At 40.4% G+C, this 22,157-nt stretch overlaps 1 long non-coding RNA gene across 1 annotated transcript in view; it reads right to left on the reverse strand.

Annotated features, from left to right (window-relative positions):
* Positions 1–1,613: 1,613 nt before the first annotated feature.
* The window catches only part of LOC105494107 (uncharacterized), a 51,889-nt gene continuing 31,345 nt past the window's right edge, over positions 1,614–22,157 (reverse strand). The window contains exon 3 of the long non-coding RNA XR_011616455.1: positions 1,614–1,816. This is a non-coding gene — a long non-coding RNA (uncharacterized lncRNA). The remainder of the gene's footprint in view (positions 1,817–22,157) is intronic.

The raw sequence follows: 22,157 nt of genomic DNA on the forward strand, positions 1-22,157 counted from the left end.
CCCTTAAAAATGGGGAGAAAATACACAAACTTTACGTTGTGGGAAAACTACCTTACATCTTGACAGAAGCTGAAACCTTTCTCTACTTTATCTGGTTTCAAATTATGCAAGAAAGTCCCCACGAGGACTTCATTAAACCTGCCAGAGTTTTATAACCAAAAACCTCACTGGAACCCCCACTTTTACAAATCTATGAAAGTAATTTAACCCCTCCGTGTTCTGCTTGCCCAAGATGAGACGCAAATACTATTAAACAGTATATACAGTTTAATTCTCTTGAGTTTGGGTGATGAAAAATCCTATCCAAATATTACGATCCTTACAATATGTAATGTAACCAAATTATTGGTAGCTCCAAGTGGAAATTAACAAGGCCAGGGCTACTCACGTTTCTTCTAATCTATTCTCATAGTAACAGCTAATGTATTGCTAAATATATTTATTGCTATATTGCTAAAATATCTTATATTCAGTTTTATATCTGAACTTGGTGTTGTGTCATAAATCGTAGCATTCCTATCCAGCCTGGATTCTTAATATGTGTATCCTCATGAAATTTAGGAGATTTTCATATCTGCGAATCAACACTTCACATGCATAGTCTAAACCACATGCAAATAAAAGCAAGTCAGAACCTACCAAGACTCTCACCATAGTGAACCTACACATGGTATAGAGGAAGAATTCTTACCTGGGGGACCTGATGACGCATCACTAGTGCAGGACATAAAACGAATCACCATAGAGAGATCCACACAGGAATTACAGTGTGAAAAAAATCCCCAAGCATAGCCATTGTTTAGCTTCAGTTTTCAGTGAATCTAAACTCTTCTGGTCTGAAGATGTGAACTATTTTGCTATTTTTACTTTGGTCAAAAAATACAGAAATCCAAAAAAATACAGAAATCTGGGGAAATGGGAGAAAAATAAGCAAACTTTTCCTTCATGATAACAAATATATATTCAGTTGTGTACATGAGGTTGTTTCTCATATTACTACAAACAATTTTAGTCCTATTGGTCTCTGTATTACCAGGCACAAGAAGAGCTCTAGAAAACTAATCATTTTGTCTGTTGACTATTACTTTTACTAAGAATAGATACACCCAAAGGTCCTGACAGATATATAGTAATTATGGAACAGTAACCTCCAAGACCCTGGTAGCAAAATACTATTAAGCCAAGAATTCATTACCACAAATATGAAATGCAGCAAGTATTTGCTTGTGACCTAAGTAGCTCTCCGGTAAAGCTATCTTAGAAACCAAAATACTCAACACAATCAGGAGGTGTGCAATTTTCACTGTATTTATACTTTGCCTTTAAAAAAATTATATTCACAGAAATCCTAAACTGTCGTCCTGCCCGTTTTCCGAAATATATTCTATTTCTTTTAAAGTGAAAGAATGACCTCTTTTGCAGGAACAATTTTCAGAGACAGCGTGTTTATCAAATGGTTTCTCTGCTTTCATAAAAACAATTTATTTTCACTGAACTCTTCAAGATAAGCATCAAAACCGGGAAGAATGTACAATGAAGTTTATAATTTCACTCCAGAAACAAATACTGGGTAGTTTTTATTTTACTTAAGTGAAAAACATTTTTTTTTTTTTTTTTTTTGCCAAGGAGACAAAGGTACTAATGGGGGAGGGGGTTTATACAGGAGTGAAAATCAGGAAGTCCAGATAGTCTTCAGCAGGAGAGGACCCTGGTGTCCACAAAGACCACCGACTGGACAATGAAAGCTGAAGACCCAGTACTTTCTTCGCAAATGGGTGGGGGTCAGTCCACAGTTTTATTCTTTGCTAGGGGACAGCTATAGAGGCATTAAGGAGAGAAAATCATTAGGCAGATATTAATTAAACCCTTCTATAACAGATCTGTATACCATTGCACATAACTATCTCTCATAGTTGGAGCTTTGGATGACAATCCTTTCTTTGATAAGTGTCCATGTTTCTAGGCTTAATTTATATGACATGTTATTTTTTAATAACCATAGAACAATAAAATTGTAAAAATAACCAAGAAAAGAACGGAGTCTAATAAAGATTCTGTTTCTTAAGAAATGGGAAACAATTGCCTCTGATCACAGAACAGCGAAGAACTAGCAGCAAAATAATCTCTCCTAATTTACATAGATCTGTGTGTGCCAAACAGATGAGTGTTTGCTTTTCGAGTAATAGTGCAGGTGCGTATCCTGCAGTGACTAAATCTCTAACTCATCAAACTGTTTCGCTAGAGTGGGACATGCCCTCTTTTTCTGGAACAGTTTCAAGTTTTCTCCCCAGCATTCCAGCCACCTGTTTATGGAGTTCATCCTCGGGAGAAGATGCATGCAATTAGAAACAAGAAAATGAAAATAAATGACCTTGTTTGTTATTTATAACAAAGAAACTCAGCAAAATTAATGCTGTGAAGCTTGACCTCCTGACCCTGGAAAAAGAGCCACCTCATGGCTTTGTGGTCAATGGACAATAGTCTGGCAGCTCCCATTGTCCAGCCACCGTGACTTTTGAATGGTCATTAAAGCCATATATCCAAAATATTAAATGTTTTATGAGTTAGATTAGAGGATTTGCACTTTTTAAAATGCATGTTTTAAAAACTGAGGTTAGTTAGCATGAGAGATTTTCTTTTTAAGGAGAGCAGGTAAAAATCATTTAGCTTCATCCCCTCCCTCTATCCTGTATCAACAACATGTTGAAAGAAAGGAAAAGATTTAAAAATTTTGAACTAGTGCTTTGGGAATTGAGGAATGGTTAAATATATAATAGAAATCAAATAGAAAGGTGGCTTTGAAAGTGGTTCAGGGAAAACATTGTGTTTCCTCCCTGTTGAGGCCACAGGGAGGAAAGGGAGAATTACAATGTTCTGTTACATAAATGCAGTGTGGATGATGCCCCCTAGAGTTGTGCGATGAAATAGCATTGCTGTTTTCCCTTCCACCTCTTATCCCAACCCACACATCCTAGAAGCCCAGGGCAGGCAGGAAATGAAGGTGGCAATGGAGTTTTGAAGACTCTTCAGAACCAGTGCTTGGGTGGAACATCTTGAGGTAGGATGGCTACTGAAAATGACACTCTAGTAACTTGTGTGGGTGATTCTAAAGTTGGCCTCCCCTACTGCCTCTTGCCTCTTTCCCCATTTGGTCTCCTCCTTCATTCACCCACAACAAATCCATGAGCGTCCTGGATTAGTCTAAACCTTACAGTAAAATCCCTGTTTGATTTTTTTCCATCCAAGTTGCTTGTTTATTGGCCAATCTGTCCAGTGCTACTACATCTTTAATTGTTTAATTTTTCCCCAGGAGGAAGTAACTATTTATTTAAGAAGGATCTCTACTATTCCTCAAAGTATCTTCTTCACTGTGAAATAAAGTCAGTTTCATAAGGCATGCAGATTGTCATGCAAACACCACCCTCAGCATTCTAGATCATACCTCCTCACTTTCCCTTTTCTTTCTGATCCCCTGAGGGTAGCTCACTATATGCCCCTCCCTACCCCTTCTTGGGGATGCTGCAGCCATAAATCTGGAGAGATCATTAGAATTACGAACTCTGGTTGGTGTCTCAAATACCTACAACAACAACAACACAATTATAGCCACTGTAGAGCCAATGTCCTGGTTAACGCTTGTGTAACTGGCCAATTCTCAGGCCCATAGAACGGAGTTTAAGGAATTTTTTGGATCTCACCAGTCTAAAACTTCTTCTGCAGTCCAAAACCACATTTCAACTATCGTTTAACTGAAAGACTGAGCCCTCTTAATCTGGAACCATCACTAACTGAATTCCCTGTGTGCTTAAGCACCAAGTTAGAGAGCTGTGTTCAGCGCCAGCGAGAAAGAGTAGAGTGTGATTACCGCATCTTACCCACAGCTGAAACCTGTGTCATTTATTTTTCAACAAGTTTTGACTGTGCCTTTCTAACTATATGGTACTACGTTTCCACAAATGGGAAAAAGCATGATCCCTGTTTATACCAAACATGACAAGACATGAGGAAAGTAGTAATATAATGAAATATTGTAATCAGTGCCATAGAAAAAGCATTCTCAGGCTAGAGTAGTCAACAACATTTATTTACAGAAATTGCTACAGGTAATATGTTAGTGTGCTGCTTAGAAAAGGGGGGATCATTTATGATTAGGATAATCAGAGGAAACTTTATGGAGAAGGCATTTGAAAGTAGATAGCATTTTGGGGAGGCAAGAGGGATGAAAAAATATTCTAGCAGAGGGAGGTTTTGAACACAGTTATTAAAGAGAAAATATTCCATGCGTGGTGGGAATTTTGGGTGGCATCAGCCATTTGTTGGGCAGATTAAGCTTCAGTAACAAATAACCTCTAATATCTTACTGGGTTACCAGCACAGACGACTATTTCTCAGCCCCCGTTCCAGTCCACCACTCATCAGCTGCTGTTCATTTGCACATCTTCATCTTAGGACCAAAGCTGAAAAAGAAGCTTCTATCTGGGGCATGTGGGTCTTGTAGCAGAGGAAAAAGAGGGAGTGGAAACCCGCTACAGCTGTCAAAGTTTCTGGTCACATCATTTCTGCTCACATCATTCCCGCTCACTTTTCACTGGGCAAAGCAAATCAGATGGTCAAGCGCCATGTCAATGGGGCAGAAAGTATGATCCCTCTGGAGGGACTGGCCTGGTAAAGAGTAAGGAGGAGCCCCCTATTTTGCAATAATGTAGTCGGTGCCATGGAAAGAGTGTTTTAGAGACCTACCAAAAGTTTCAGGCAGCAAGCAAAATTGTTTAGCAGGAGGAGTGAGTGAGTGTGGAGGGGAAGAGTTTGGTGAGATAAGATGCTGGGAAGTCATAGTGGGACAGGCTGGGAAGTGAAACATTACCAAGTTTTGGAGGCCGGGCAGCTGAGTTAGATTCGATGCAAGAGGATGTATGATGGCATGAAAAAATGCGGCTGTGAGTTCTGATCTAAAGTTTGTTTTGACCCATATAGAGCAGACTCATTTAACATTTAATTAGTTTATACTGTGTGTCAGTTGTGGTGGCATGTAGACATTTGCATAGATCTATATTTTAAATTTTGATCCTCCTGATGCCTCTCTGGGTTAAATAAGTATTATTCTCTTTGTTAAGCTGAAGGAGGCTCACCGAGGTTGAATGACTTGCTTAAAGACACAAAAGCAGCACATAGAACTGTGATGCAAAGTAAGGTCTTTCTACTGCATCACTGCAGGGCAAAGAAATTAAAATGTCACCTTTCTTTAGTATTGACTTGTTATTCTTTATCTTCTCCTTATATACACAGTCTGAAAGCAAGGTTAATATGATGTTTTTTCTCCTCAAGCAGAAGTTGCAATTAAAATGATGTTTATATAACTACTCCTTGCATAATACAACTTTATAAGTGAATAAAAAAGAGACAGATCGTTAACTAAGGTATTTATTATAAAATTTTGTGACAGAGACAGTTACTTCTAACCAAATATATAATGCTCCCCACTATGTGTTTCTCAGTTTTTCCTGCTGTTAGGTGAGGAACAGCTGAGGCAATTAAGAATTGGTATTCTTCCTCCATATCTTTCTTGACCTACTGTGGTGTCCTGGGAAGACACATGCACCAGGTGTAAGAAGACAATTCATGCCTCAGAATTCACGTGAGCCAAACCATGTCTTGATGGTATTGCACTACAAGATATCCAGTGTCTATTTGTTACAGCAGCGTAGCCCAACCTATCCTGATTAATACAGATCCTTCTGACTTTAATTGATACAAGGAAAGTGACCGTACCTGTCTTGCACATCCTGTTATCCCTACTGCTGAATACAGGACCTCCCACATAATATATGCTTAATAAATTTTGATTAGAGGAAAATGAATAAATCTCAAATTGAGTCTGGACTCTATCATTTGTTTAAACCACTTATTAACTGCTTTTAGAAACCAGTGGTTGATCAATCTTTCTGATATATCATTTCATCAGATCACTCTTCAGATCAAGACTTTATTACATATTTAATAAATTTAAAACTCCTTCCTCTGACATTCAAGGCCCTCATAATCTCACCTAGATCCCTACAATTTTACTAATTTATTGCTCTAATCCAATTTAACCTATCACTACTGGCCTGTGCCCCCTGGTCACTATATTCATTGTTCTAGGGACAAACATCATGTGTTCTTAGGCAAATCATTTCAAGTCTCTGAGCCTCAGTTTCCCATTCTGTAAAATTGTTATTTGTAGCAAAAGACATAATGCATACAAAAAGTTTAAGTTATGCAAATTTATGAAAATCCAAATTTATTTTGTACTTGTTGTTGGTATATATTAAATTGATAGATCAGAGGAGTGACATTAAAAAGGGTGTTACCATTTCAGTAACACATTTGTCAAAATCTCCCATGACAATCTTGCAGAGAATTGCTGTCTAGGGAGAAATGGTAAAAGAAACCAGGGAGACCCTGTTGGTTACGTACTCCAAATTAATTCCCTTTTTTTTTTCCTTAACCCTACCTCTATTTTATTTAAGTTCTGCCCTTCTCCTTGGGACCATATTTATCCAGGGAGGATCCTTTATGATGGCCCTATTTTCACTGTCAATGATTACTGTAGTCATGAACTCTGATGCATTTCTGGTTGATAAGATGTGGAAAAGAGTATAAGAGGGCTTCTAAGAAGGGTTTCCATGCTTTTAAAAAGAAACCCTCAGAAAATATATAATAACTTCTTCTGGACAGTGTCATGTCTTGAAATGTTGCAGCCAGCTTATCAGCATGAAAGGATCTCTAGCCCGGGGTCAGAGCTGACACACTGAGATGAGAATGGAGGGGCAGAAACACGGAAAGAACATAGATCCTTGACGATGTCAGGAGTCACTGATTAACTAACCCTGGAGCTCCTTCTGTCCTGATTTCTAGTTATGTGAAATAACTCATAATCTTATCTTTTGATCCAATTGAGTCCTAGTTTTCTGTTACATGCAATGGAAAGCAGTGAAACCCTCTTAGACATGCTATATGAGTCCACTAGGGTACCCACAACAAAATACTATAGGCCGGCTGGCTTTCATAACAGAAATTCATATTCTCACGGTTATGAAGGCTGGAAGTCCCAGATCAAGTTGCAGCAGGTTTAGATTCTCCTGAGGCCTCTCTTCTTGGCTTACAGACGGCCACCTTCTCGCTATGTCCTCACATGACCTTCCCTCTGTGAGTGCACATCTCTGGTGTCTCTTCCTCTGTCATAAGGTCACAAGACAGATTGGATTAGGGCCCACACTAAGGGCCTCATTTTAACCTAACCACCTCTTTAAAGGCTCTATCTCCAGTTTTTTTTTTTAGATGGAGTCTCTCTCTGTCACCCAGGCTGGAGTGCAGCTGTGCGATCTTGGCTCACTGCAACCTCCGCCTCCTATGTTTAAGCAATTCTCCTGCCTCAGCCTCCCGAGTAGCTGGGATTACAGGCACATGCCACCATGCCTGGCTAATTTTTGTATTTTTAGTAGAGACGGATTTCACCATGTTGACCAAGCTGGCCTCGAACTCCTGACCTCAAGTGATCTGCCCACCTCGGCCTCCCAAAGTGCTGGGATTACAGGCGTGAGCCACCACACCCAGCCGAAATATGAATTTTGTCGGGGACACAGTTCAGCCTATAACATTTGCTCAAGCAAAAAAAAAAAAAAAAAAAAAAAAAAAAAAAGGAGTTTATTTTAAAATTTCAGAAAAAAAGCTTCACAGAATCCAAGTGTACATTATCAAAGTCAAACATCCAGAGAACTGGGAAGCCAATAGGCAGCTGTTCTCTTCATATTTTTCCCTCTTCATGGCTTCAAATTTATATTTCTCTCAGCACGCATGCTTTGGTTTTTTCTTTCTCCTCACCCCTCTGCTTATACAAAGTTCATCATGAGTGCCAGATGATGGTAGCTTCAGCCCCTAAGTCACATGACACTTACGTTTGGCTACCCCCAGCTAGCAAACTCAGGCTCCTTACCTCTTTGCGAAATTCTTTGAGATAGAGAATCTGATTGGCCCAGTTTGCATCAAGTGCCTACCCTTGGTCCAATAGGCTGTGACCAGGGGCATGGGTCAGGTGGTACACAAGGGCTGCCTCTTGTGATCTGTGGCTAAGTTAGCTCACCCAGAGGACTTGAATGGGAATAAATTCTTTAGCAACTCTAGTGGAAGAGGGTAATGTGGATACAATTATAGTGTAGTCAAATGGATTTGAAGCAGATGAAACTGTCATACACAAAGGTGTTGATTCATTACTGACAGGCTGGAGGACATCTTTAGTAAAGTCCCACTTTATCTTGCTCTTGGTTCTGATTCATTTCTAATGTTCTCAATATTTTAATAAACAGATTAGGACATAGAAAATATACCTACTGAACTCTCAGTTAGCAAAATGATGGAAACATTAGTTAAGATAGTTAGAAATGAGATTCAGACTCAAAATCATCTTAAAGGGCTAGAAATCTGGGTAGAATCAGTAAGATAAAAATTAGCTCACATAAATATTAATTTCCAAATTTGGATTTCAGTGTTCACTTGCAAAGTGATGGAATGGAGTTTTCAAAATGAACTCTTAAATAAATCATAGCACTCTGTGGATATTTGTCTCTCTTTCCAAGAAGGAAGTCCTTTTTTATTATTATTATTATACTTTAAGTTCTAGGGTACATGTGCACAACGTGCAGGTTTGTTACATATGTATACATGTGCCAGGTTGGTGTGCTGCACCCATCAACTCGTCATTTACATTAGGTGTATTCCCTAATGCTATCCCTCACCCCTTTCCCCACAATAGGACCCGGTGTGTGATGATCCACTTCCTCTGTCCAAGTGATCTCATTGTTAATTCCCACCTATGAGTGAGAACGTACGGTATTTGGTTTTCTGTTCTTGCAATAGTTTGCTGAGAATGATGCTTTCCAGCTGCATCCATGTCCCTACAAAGGACACGAACTCATCCTTTTTTATGGCTGCATAGTATTCCATGGTGTATATATACCACATTTTCTTAATCCACTCTGTCACTGATGGACATTTGGGTTGATTCCAAGTCTTTGCTATTGTGAATAGTGCTGCAATAAACATACGTGTGCATGTGTCTTTATAGCAGCATGACTTATAATCCTTTGGGTATATTCCCAGTAGTGGGATGGCTGGGTCAAATGGTATTTCTAGTTCTACATCCTTGAGAAATCGCCACACTGTTTTCCACAATGGTTGAACTAGTTTACAGTCCCATCAACAGTGTAAAAGTATTCCTATTTCTCCACATACTCTCCAGCACCTGTTGTTTCCTGATTTTTTAATGATTGCCATTCTTACTGGTATGAGATGGTATCTCATTGTGGTTTTGATTTGCATTTCTCTGATGGCCAGTGATGATGAGCATTTTTTCATGTGTCTGTTGGCTGTATGAATGTCTTCTTTTGAGAAGTATCTGTTCATATCCTTTGCCCACTTTTTGATGGGGTTGTTTCTTTTTTTCTTCTAAATTTGATTGAGTTCTTTATAGGTTCTGGATATTAGCCCTTTGTCAGATGAGTAGATTGCAAAAATTTTCTCCCATTCTGTAGGTTGCCTGTTCACTCTGATGGTAGTTTCTTTTGCTGTGCAGAAGCTCTTTAGTTTAATTAGATCCCATTTGTCAATTTTGGCTTTTGTTGCCATTGCTTTTAGTGTTTTAGACATGAAGTCCTTGCCCATGCCTATGTCCTGAATGGTATTACCTAGGTTTTCTTCTAGGGTTTTTATGGTTTTAGGTCTAACATTTAAGTCTCTAATCCATCTTGAATTAATTTTCGTATAAGGAGTAAGGAAAGGATCCAGTTTCAGCTTTCTACTTATGGCTAGCCAATTTTCCCAGCACCATTTATTAAATAGGGAATCCTTTCCCCATTCTTGTTTTTGTCAGGTTTGTCAAAGATCAGATGGCTGTAGATGTGTAGTATTATTTCTGAGTACTCTGTTCTGTTCCATTGGTCTATATCTCTGTTTTGGTACCAGTACCATGGTGTTTTGGTTACTGTAACCTTGTAGTATAGTTTGAAGTCAGGTAGCATGATGCCTCCAGCTTTGTTCTTTTGGCTTAGGATTGTCTTGGCAATGCAGGCTCTTTTTTGGTTCCATATGAACTTTAAAGCAGTTTTTTCCAATTCTGTGAAGAAAGTCATTGGTAGCTTAATGGGGATGGCATTGAATCTATAAATTACCTTGGGTAGTATGGCCATTTTCACAATTTTGATTCTTCCTATCCACGAGCATGGTATTTTCTTCCATTTGTTTGTGTCCTCTTTTATTTCACTGAGCAGAGGTTTGTAGTTCTCCTTGAAGAGGTCCTTTACATCCCTTGTAAGTTGGATTCCTAGGTATTTCATTCTCTTTGAAGCTATTGTGAATGGGAGTTCATTCCTGATTTGGCTCTCTGTTGGTCTGTTACTGGTGTATAAGAATGCTTGTGATTTTTGCACATTAATTTTGTATCCTGAGACTTTGCTTAAGTTGCTTATCAGTTTAAGGAGATTTTGGGCTGAGACAATGGGGTTTTCTAAATATACAATCATGTCATCTGCAAACAGGGACAATTTGACTTCTTTTCCTAACTGAAATTATTTCTTTCTGTTGCCTGATTGCCCTAGCCAGAACTTCCAGCACTATGTTGAATAGGAGTGGTGAGAGAGGGCATCCCCATCCTGTGCCAGTTTTCAAAGGGAATGCTTCCAGTTTTTGGCCATTCAGTATGATATTGGCTGTGGGTTTGTCATAAATAGCTCTTATTATTTTGAGATACGTTCCATCAATACCGAATTTATTGAGAGTTTTTAGCATGAAAGGCTGTTGAATTTTGTCAAAGGCCTTTTCTGCATCTATTGAGATAATCATGTGATTTTTGTCTTTGGTTCTGTTTATATGCTGGATTACATTTATTGATTTGTGTATGTTGAACCAGCCTTGCATCCCAGGGATGAAGCCCACTTGATCATGGTGGATAAGCTTTTTGATGTGCTGCTGGATTTGGTTTGCCAGTATTTTCTTGAGGATTTTTGCATCGATGTTCACCAGGGATACTGGTCTAAAATTCTCTTTTTTGTTGTATCTCTGTCAGGCTTTGTTATCAGGATGATATTGGCCTCATAAAATGAGTTAGGGAGGATTCCCCCTTGTTCTATTAATTGGAATAGTTTCAGAAGGAATGGTACCAAGTCCTCCTTGTACCTCTGGTAGAATTCAGCTGTGAATCCATCTGGCCCTGGACTTTTTTTGGTTGGTAGGCTATTAATTATTGCCTCAATTTCAGAACCTGCTATTGGTCTATTCAGGGATTCAACTTCTCCCTGGTTTAGTCTTGGGAGAGTGTAAGTGTCCAGGAAATTATCCATTTCTTCTAGGTTTTCTAGTTTATTTGCGTAGAGGTGTTTATAGTATTCTCTGATGGTACTTTGTATTTCTGTGGGGTTGGTGGTGATATCCCCTTTATCATTTTTTATTGCATCTATTTGATTCTTCTCTCTTTTCTTCTTTATTAATCTTGCTAGCGGTCTATCAATTTTGTTGATCTTTTCAAAAAACCAGCTCCTGGATTCATTGATTTTTTGGAGGGTTTTTGTGTCTCTATCTCCTTCAGTTCTGCTCTGATCTTAGTTATTTCTTGCCTTCTGCTAGCTTTTGAATGTGTTTGCTCTTGTTTCTCTAGTTCTTTTAATTGTGATGTTAGGGTGTCAATTTTAGATCTTTCCAGCTTTCTCTTGTGGGCATTTAGTGCTATAAATTTCCCTCTACACACTGCTTTAAATGTGTCCCAGAGATTCTGGTATGTTGTATCTTTGTTCTCATTGGTTTCAAAGAACATCTTTATTTCTGCCTTCATTTCATTATGTACCCAGTAGTCATTCAGGAGCAGGTTGTTCAGTTTCCATGTAGTTGAGCGGTTTTGATTGAGTTTCTTAGTCCTGAGTTCTAGTTTGATTGCACTGTGGTCTGAGAGACAGTTTGTTACAATTTCTGTTCTTGTACATTTGCTGAGGAGTGCTTTACTTCCAAGTATGTGGCCAATTTTGGAATAAGTGTGATGTGGTGCTGAGAAGAATGTATATTCTGTTGATTTGGGGTGGAGAGTTCTGTAGATGTCTATTAGGTCTGCTTGGTGCAGAGTTGAGTTCAATTCCTGGATATCCTTGTTAACTTTCTGTCTCATTGATCTGTCTAATGTTGACAGTGGGGTGTTAAAGTCTCCCATTATTATTGTATGGGAGTCTAAGTCTCTTTGTAAGTCTCTAAGGACTTGCTTTATGAATCTGGGTGCTCCTATATTGGGTGCATATATATTTAGGATAGTTAGCTCTTCCTGTTGAATTGATCCCTTTACCATTATGTAATGGCCTTCTTTGTCTCTTTTGATCTTTGATGGTTTAAAGTCTGTTTTATCAGAGACTAGGATCGCAACCCTGCTTTTTTGTTGTTTTCCATTTGGTTAGTAGATCTTCCTCCATCCCTTCATTTTGAGCCTATGTGTGTCTCTGCATGTGAGATGGGTCTCCTGAATACAGCAAACTGATGGGTCTTGACTCTATCCAATTTACCAGTCTGTGTCTTTTAATTGGACCATTTAGTCCATTTACATTTAAGGTTAATATTGTTATGTGTGAACTTGATCCTGTCATTATGATATTAGCTGGTTATTTTGCTCACTAGTTGATGCAGTTTCTTCCTAGCATCGATGGACTTTACATTTTGACATGCTTTTGCAATGGCTGGTACCTGTTGTTCCTTTCCATGTTTAGTGCTTCCTTCAGGATCTCTTGTAGGGCAGGCCTGGTGGTGACACAATCTCTAAGCATTTGCTTATCTGTAAAGGATTTTATTTCTCCTTCACTTATGAAACTTAGTTTGGCTGGATATGAAATTCTGGGTTGAAAACTCTTTTCTTTAAGAATGTTGAATATTGGCTCCCACTCTCTTCTGGCTTGGAGCGTTTCTGCTGAGAGATCTGCTGTTAGTCTGATGGGCTTCCCTTTGTGTGTAACCCAAGCTTTCTCTGGCTGCCCTTAGCATTTTTCCCTTCATTTCAACTTTGGTGAATCTACCAATTATGTGTCTTGGAGTTGCTCTTCTTGAGAAGTATCTTTGTGGCATTCTCTGTATTTCCTGAATTTGAATGTTGGCCTGCCTTACTATGTTGGGGAAGTTCTGGATGATATCTTGCAGAGTGTTTTCCAACTTGGTTCCATTTTCCCCATCACTTTCAGGCACACCAATCAGACGTAGATTTGGTCTTTTCACATAATCCCATATTTCTTGGAGGCTTTGTTCATTTCTCTTTACTCTTTTTTCTCTACACTTCTCTCTTCATTTCATTCATTTGATCTTCAATCACTGATACTCTTTCTTCCAGTTGATCTAGTCGGTTACTGAAGCTTGTGCATTTGTCACATAGTTCTCGTGTTATGGCTTTCATATCTATAAGTTCTTTTAAGGTCTTCTCTGCACTAATTATTCTAGTTATCCATTCATCCATTGTTTTTTCAAGGTTTTTAGTTTCTTTGCGCTGGTTACGTAGTTCCACCTTTAGCTCTGAGAAGTTTGATCAACTGAATCCTTCTTCTCTCAACTTGTCAAAGTCATTCTCTGTCCAGCTTTGTTCCGTTGCTGGCAATGAGCTGCATTCCTTTGGAGGGGGAGATGCGCTCTGATTTTTTGAATTTCCAGCTTTTCTCCCTGCTTTTTCCCCATCTTTGTGGTTTTATCTGCCTTTGGTCTTTGATAATGGTGACATACTGATGGGGTTTCAGTGTGGGTGCCCTTTCTGTTTGTTAGTTTTCCTTCTAACAGTCAGGACCCTCAGCTGTAGGTCTGTTGGAGTTTGCTTGAGGTCCACTCCAGACCCTGTTTGCCTGGGTGTCAGCAGTGGAGGCTGCAGAAGATAGAATATTGCTGAACAGCGATTTCTTGCTCTGGAAGCTTCGTCTCAGGGGTGTACCCCACTGTGTGTGGTGTGAGGTGTCAGTCTGCACCTAGTGGGGGATGTCTCCCAGTTAGGCTACTCAGGGATCAGGGACCCACTTGAGCAGGCAGTCTGTCCATTCTCAGATCTCAACCTCCATGCTGGGAGAACCACTGCTCTCTTCAAAGCTGTCATACAGGGGCACTTACCTCTGCTGAGGTTTCTACTGCTTTTTGTTTCACTATGCCCTGTGTCCAGAGGAGGAGTCTACAGAGACAGGCCAGCCTCCTTGAGCTGTGGTGTGCTCCACCCAATTCGAGCTTCCCTGCGGCTTTGTGTACCTACTTAAGCCTCAGCAATGGTGGGCGCCCCTCCCCCAGCCTGGCTGCTGCCTTGCAGTTAGATCTCAGACTGCTGTGCTAGCAATGAGGGAGGCTCTGTGGGTGGGGGACCCTCTGGGCCAGGTGTGGGATATAATCTCCTGATGTGCCGTTTGCTAAGACCCTTGGTAAAGCACAGTATTATGGTGGGAGTTACCCGATTTTCCTGGTGTTGTGTGTCTCAATTTCCTTTGGCTAGAAAAAGGAATTCCCTTCCCCCTTGCGCTCCCCAGGTGAGGTGATGCCTCGCCCTGCTTCAGCTCTCTCTGATCAGGCTGCACCCGCAGACCAGCGCCAATTGTCTGACACGCCCCAGTGAGATGAACCCGGTACCTCAGTTGAAAATGCAGAAATCCCCCGTCTTCTGTGTCACTCATGCTGGGAGCTGGAGACTGGAGCTGTTCCTATTCGACCATCTTGGGAGCGCCCCCTCCCGCCCAAGGAATTTGTTTTTAATTAGTCGCATGCTAAAGTTAGTTTGGCTAAGTAAATGTTTTCCTAGGGTTAGAAGATTTTTATAATTTCAGTTTCCCTTTTGTTTGCAGATCAAGTAGTTTAAATGACCCAGTAAATAATTTGGAGTCACCACAGTTAATTCATCAACCTTGAAAATCCTTGAACCAAGAGGCCCCTTGATACTGTAAGGGAAGGCTACCATAATTAATAGCATAAGTCTAACCGGGGTACCATACCTTTCCCTATATTGCTGGATATTCTGTAAGCTCGGCTTTCCCAAATCAGGAAACAGAGATAAGGGTAAGCTCACTTTCCAGCTATTTTGTTATGCCTTTTTTATTTCTTTCATCTTTTGGAAATGACCTTATGAATTTCTTCTTATTATGAAACACATCTTTATTAAAAACTGGAGTCCAAACATTACAAAAAAATATGTAGCATAGAAAGTGAAATGAAATACTACATAACCAATGTAAATGATTAGGTGACTCTTCTTTCAGATTACATTCCTAAGCATTTTCTTAAAAAATTATCAATATTTTTATTTTAATGAATATAGGATCATGCCCTACATATTCTTTTGTAATTTGCTTTTGCCATGTAATAATATGGCCTGCAGGCTGTAATGATAGACTTGTTTGTTGCAGAACAATCCATTAGCCAAGAGCAACTCGAAAAGTCTGACAAAATATTCGATTGATTTGGTTTGAAGGCATTAAAGAGCTACCATGTCAGCAAGGACTTGAGGGGCTAATATTTTTGAGAAAAGGGAAGTACAAAGAGGTGTGCTCAACATTCAGTCTGCTTTGCTCTCAAGGTCTTTAGCTGATTCACAAGTAGTAGCTGAGAGCAGAGAAGCTGAGCTAGGCTTCTTGCAGTCTTATCATACTAAGGGAAAAAATTAGAATTCAGAGCCCTATAAGGAAAAGAGTCCGTGATAAGCATCCTAAGGTTTTAGTTGACATCCACCAAGGGCTGTACCCTAGAATGTAGGGGTGAACCAGAAATAGACCAACCCTCACAAAGAACAAAGTCTAGCTTTGATTAAACATTATCCCTGATTGGATTAGGTGATCTGCCTCTATGCTAACCATTTACTAAAAATAAAAATGAATCTTCTTTGAAAGAAAATAAAATTACCAAGAGGCTCAAATTATCTTAATCTTATGTACACATCTGGCATCTAATTTCAAACTACCAGTCATTTAAGGAGACAAGACCACATGATTGAAGAAATAGATGAGAGGGGCGGACCCTAAGAGTGTCTGGATATTGGAGTTACTAGACATAGACTTTAAAATAACCGTGATTACGTGGTCATTCTCCACTCACATTACTCAAGAGATACTTAGTACATGAACTTGGCACATGAGCTGTGTGTATAATACTCTCTCAACAAATATTTAATGATATGAACTGATAATACAAAATAATGGTACTAATATATATGCAATTTTAACCCTAAGTAATGTACGGGCAATTGGAGTTTCAGAACACCCTATTAAGTCTTATTGTCTGAGAGCTCCATTAAGTCACCTCAGGTACCTTGAGATGATTTAATGGAGCCCACAGGCACTAAGTTACATGGAGAAAGTCACTCTCTTTTCTGTTTTTCTTTTTAAGAGAAGGTTCTCACTCTGTTGTCCAGACTGTAGTGCAGTAGTGCAATCATAGCTCACTGCAGCCTCAAACTCCTGGGCTCAAGTGATCTTCCTGCCTCAACCTCTTGAGTAGCTGGGACTACAGGCATGCACCATCATATCCAACTAAGTTTCTAAGAAAAATTTTGTAAAGACAGGCTCTCACTATGTTGTCCAAGCTAGTCTTAAACTCCTGGCCTCAAGTGATCCTCCTACCTTGGCCTCCCAAAGTGCTGGAGTTATAGGTGTGAGATACCTGGCCCCTTTTCTGTTTCCTTTTAGTCCTTCTGATTGTGTCATAGAGGAAATCTCAGCTTGGTGCTAACATGTCTTTTATAGCATCCTAAGGCTATTTGATAATTTTTTTTTTTTTAATAGAGAAAGATCTCAAGCTTGGTAGTCAATATCTTGGTATCTCTACTCTGGTGTTCTTAAGGAAAATGCTATGAACTCCTTTGGACATCTAGTGAAGTCTATGAACCCTATATCAAAATAATGCTTGTAAATACTTACGATAAAATACCTAGTATTACAAGATAAAGAATATGTTGAAATAGAGTTCCGTCCATCATCCTCTTGCCACTACAGTTTGTGATTGTTGTATTTATTTTCATGGTTACTTTCTACTTATGGAAAGTGCAGTCAGTTTCTGTTTATAGCCATGACATACAATTTGCATTTTAAATACAATTATTTAAATAGGGAAGATGAATTAAGGAAATAAGTAAGTAAAAGTAGGAAATATGACAAAGCTAAAAGTGGTGTGCTGTGATTGAGTGAAGAATGCAGACTTAACCCAAGAGGTGACTTTAGTAATGGGAATTTCAGGCACCCTTTCAGGTCGGGGACTGCACTAAACCAGGCTTGACACAAGCCTCACCTGTCCATCAGTCAATGTCCATTGATTGAGCAGCCCCACCAAGTACCAGACACTCTTCCAGGTGTGGGGGCAGGGCATCGAACAAGGCGATTTATTCTCAAGGTGTTTACATTGTAGGGAAAGGATACAGACAACAGGCAGGCCAAAACATTCGATTAAAAGGTAACTTCAGATACTGATTTTTGTCCTGAAGGGCAAAAAGGTGACTAGAAGGGTGACTAGAGAGGTGACTTGGGGTAGGTGTGGGAGAGTAGTAATGGGGATCGTGGCTTGGCCTGGGGCTGCTTTAGAAAAAGGCCAGGCTCCCACTGCAGCAGTGCCCGGAAAAATGCAGAGACAAGCCAGGATTTCTGGATCATTACCATGAGGAAAGGAATAAATGTGTGTTCTCTTTCAGTTGCTCCTCTTGACACCTGGGTAAATGGCTGTTTACACAGGCAGATCACCCAGCCGCTCCCTCAAAGGTAAACAGCTGCTTCCTGCCTCCCCTGCTAGCACAGATTGGGGCTCTGAAACAGTGTGTACCCAGGCGAAAGAGGAGGTATTCTTCATTAAGGTTTTCATTCATTCGTTCAGGCAAGATTTCTTGAGTGCCTCCTAAAATTCAGGCACCAAGGTAGGTACTGGGAACACAGTAAGGAGCAAGAAAGAGGTCCCTCCTCCCCAACCTCTTTCCCCTCTCCACTTAGAATCCAAGCTAGAAGTGCCTCAGAGTCTCAGGCCACTCCTCTCATGGTACAGATGGAAATATCTGAATCAGAAGAGGCAAAGTGACTTGCCCAAGATCCGGAGCTAGCCCACTTCAAGCAAGTCAGGTCTCAAAACGATGTCAGCTGCTTTCACTGCCTACTACCTCACTTGCCCAATCTTGATCAGTATTTGAATTGACACTTTTTAGTGTATTCTCCATTACTAAACTATTATGGCTTAGGTAAGGAGAAACCGGAGGTCCACCCTACAAGCACACTGAAATGTAATCCAATTCTAAGTCCCTATATTACAACATGGACTATTGTGACTGACCACATTTGCCTTATAGTTACCTTCTTCCGCAAGGTTATGCCCAATTTCAGTTTCCCATGTTGAAAAATAACTATAAAGCCTCCAGTTGGGACAAACATACATTACATTTAAGCATACCTTCCATTTTTTATAATGCATTATATTTTTAATTGTTTCAATCACTGTGAAATTAACAAATGTTCATGAGCACCCACTGTGGGAGCTCACAGTGTGGGAGCTCCGCCCCGGTGGAGGTCTTGGGATTTAATGATAAACCAAAGACAAACATATGCTCAATCTGGTCTCTGCCCTCATATCTAGTCTGGGAGGTAAGCATTGGTCAAATAATCGCACATATATGATTGTGTATATATGTATAAAACTAAATGCTTTGAGTTGTTTAGTTTAAAAAAGATCAAAAAGAGGTTTGCTTTGAGGAATGAGATCAAGGAATAAAAACTAGTCACTTAAAAAAATTACATATATAAACATAAATTTACCACCATAATAGATACTTGTGTTAGTTCAGGTCCTCCGTGACGCACACTAAGACGGGAATAAACAGGTAAGGGATTTATTGGGGAAAATGCCTGTGAGTGAAAATTGGAGGTCAAGCACAATGGCTCACGCGTGTAATCCCAGCACTTTGGGAGACTGAGGTAGGTAGGCTGCTTGAGTCCAGGAGTTCAAGACGAGCTTGGGAAACACAGCAAAACCCCATCTCTACAAAAAAAAACATTAAAAATTAGCCCACTATGGTGCCGCATGCCTGTCGTCGCAGCTACTGGGAGGCTGAAGTGGGAGAATCGCTTGAGCCAAGGAGTTCGAGGCTACAGTGAGTCATGATCACGCCACTGCACTCCAGCCTGGCCAACAGACCGAGACCCTGTCTCAAGAAATAAATAAACGGAAAAAAAAAAAGAAAGAAAATGGTGGGGGGAGGCTGGAGAAGGCCAGGAAAGCCATCAGACAGGGAAACAGCTCTGTGAAGAAGAGAGAGGAGGATGGGTGGATGGGTGGTCTTAGATTCAGTGTCATCCTAAGGAAGTTCTGGCAAAGGCACAATTCCCCATCAGAAGAGTCCCGCTTTTTCAAGGATGGAACTGGCTTAGTTTTCCTGCTGGGCTTAGCTATAAGCTGGGAACAGCCATTGGGAAGTGTGGTCTCTGCAGACATGTGGTGATGGATTTGGAGTACAGCAGCTGGGGCCGTCCATCAGAAAGAGATCTATGAATTACATGCTCATTGCCACTGCAATGCTACAATAGAGCAAAGCACAATAATAACAAGATAAATTAGCGGGACATGATCTGGTCTAGGACAATGAAGATTGTTTCAGAAAGTAGTCTCTTGTCTTACATTCACAAGAGAAAAGTGCAATGTTCCAGGAAAAGAGTGGCAAGTGCAAAGACCCTGTGGCAGAAGGCAACGTGGGATGGTCAAGAAACTGAAAGAAGGCCAGAGCAGCCTAATGGAAAGAATATAGGAGAGAGTGGAATGGGAGGCTGAGAAGTGAGCATTGCTGGGGACCCCTACAAGGCCTTTAAGCAGAGGACATTGTTTTAAACACACATCTAAAACTCACTACTTACACGACAGACATAGGGCAGAGGGTGGAGTACTAGGTGTGTGCCTGGGTTTCCAGGTGGCTGAACTGTAGCACGACTGGTGGGACTGAAGGAGTGGAGAGGCTAAGGCCTTGATGTCACCTACTTTTGTTAGGATTAGAACAGAGGTCACAAACTGTTGGACCCCATGGCAAATTTAATTTTCTTTTTTAATTTTAATTTTTTTATTTTTTGAGACAGAGTCTCACTCTGTCATACAGGCTAGAGTGCAGTGGCACGATCTCAGCTCGCTGCAGCCTCAACCTCCCTGGCTCAAGCAATGCTCCCCCACCTCAGCCCCCTGAGTAGCTGGGACTACAAGCACACGACACTCCACCCGGCTAATTTATTTTCTTTTCCTTTTTTGTAGAGATGGGGTCTCACCTTGTTGTTCAGGTTGATCTCGAATTCTTGGGCTCAAGCAATCCTCCCATCTTGGCCTCCCAAAGTGCTGGAATTACAGGCATAAGCCACTGCACCCAGCCCTAAAGGTAACTTAAAGATGTGTTTACTTTGACCCAGGCAGTAGTTTTAAAAAGTTTTAATTTGTTGTTCACATTTAAAAACTGGACAATTTCTACATAAAAATCTGAATTACTCGTGTCTCTTAAAAAAATAACATCTAGCAATGGTAGGCCCACATTCCTGCCTGAAAATAATTAGCTGGGAAAGAGTAGGGACTGCCCACTTTAGACATGGTATAAATAGCATGGGAGTTGATCAATAAATATTTGCTGAATGAATGAATACATGAATGAAAAGTCAGAGACCTATAGGTCATCATGGACTGTGGTAAAGGAACCTGTCTGAGCCTGAAAGAGAATGTGATCTAAGATTAAATCCAGGATGTGCTGGTAAATGTTTAACAACCAACTCTTCAGGGAGGAAAAAAAAGTCCCAATTTGTAGTGTTTGCCGATTGTTGTGATGTAAATACTCCCATCATGACCAATTTCAAGCTACCAACGTGCTGACACTGAACTTGGAGTTGGAAGGAGATGAACAGGCATAATCAGGTCTCGTGAGATGGTCCAAGCTGGCCCCAGCACACTACTGTTATATATGAGGCTAGAATTACCACGTAACTGGAATAGCAACTCTCTGGACCATATGCCTGGAACATAGCAGGTGCCGAATAAATGTTTGTTGATCCAGGAACTGACTGTGTTGAAGCCCACAGATGGGAAATCATTAGAGAAGGCAGGTGAGAGTAAAAAGAGGGGCAGGGAACTGGGGGTGAACCATAAGTCAGAGGAATGTTGTACATATTTTCAGATCCCTCACTGGTCAAGTGAAGGCAAAGGGTTCGAGCTCTCCAAATTTTTAGAGGGACATGATGTAACTCCATGATATAAGTCAATGATTTTCAACATTAAAAAGTGTAATTATTTTTTCGAACTAAATATTACAAATAAATTCTGAGAAAAGGAAATGTAAGTCTGTTGAGAACCCTGATCCTGTAGTTTAGTCTTCCCTGAAGCCACTTGTAGTAGCCTGTTCACATGGGACTCCCCAGTGAACATTTTCTCATATCCACACTCTTGTGAAGGTCCTTCACCTTAAATCTGGACTGGGCCTATGACCTGATTCGACCCATAGAATGCACAGATGAGAACAAGCGGGTTTCTGGCGTAAGCTCAAAGAAGGCACAGTGGCTTCCAGAGCCCTGAGCTACTAGTAAGAAAGTCCAGCTACCGTGCTGGGAAGGCCATGGAGAACGGCCATGGAGAGCTCATAGAGAAAGAGAGGGACCCTGAAACTACATGGAGCAAGGGAGAGGAATACCCATCCATCCCAGTGTCCCAGCTGAGCCCCACTCCAAACCCATCTGCCAACTGAGCACATCTACAAGAGTAACCACCGACAGGCCAGCACAAGCCCAGCCGAGTCCAGTTCAAATTGCAGATTGTAAGCAAATAAAGCAGTTGATGTTTTAAGGTTTTTAGATGATCTTAGAGTTTAGATTATGTTAAATATGTGAGATCCCTAAATAGCCATAAAAAATTGATCTGTACAATGGAGAACTGCACAGCTATTAAAAGAAGAAGGCAAATCCATGTTTACCGACATGAAAAAAAATCACCAAGATTTACTCTAACGTGAGAAAGCAAGATTCAGAAGAATCTGTGGGGTATAGTATGGGATTTACCATTGCATAAAAAAGGGAAGGTAAGTGTGTGTGCGTGTGTGCATGCATGCGTGTGCGTGTGTGTGTGTGTGTGACTGTAAATTTGTAAATGCATAGAAGATTTCTGGAAAG

Source organism: Macaca nemestrina, chromosome 18, assembly GCF_043159975.1.
Source record: "Macaca nemestrina isolate mMacNem1 chromosome 18, mMacNem.hap1, whole genome shotgun sequence".
Lineage (NCBI taxonomy): Eukaryota > Metazoa > Chordata > Mammalia > Primates > Cercopithecidae > Macaca > Macaca nemestrina.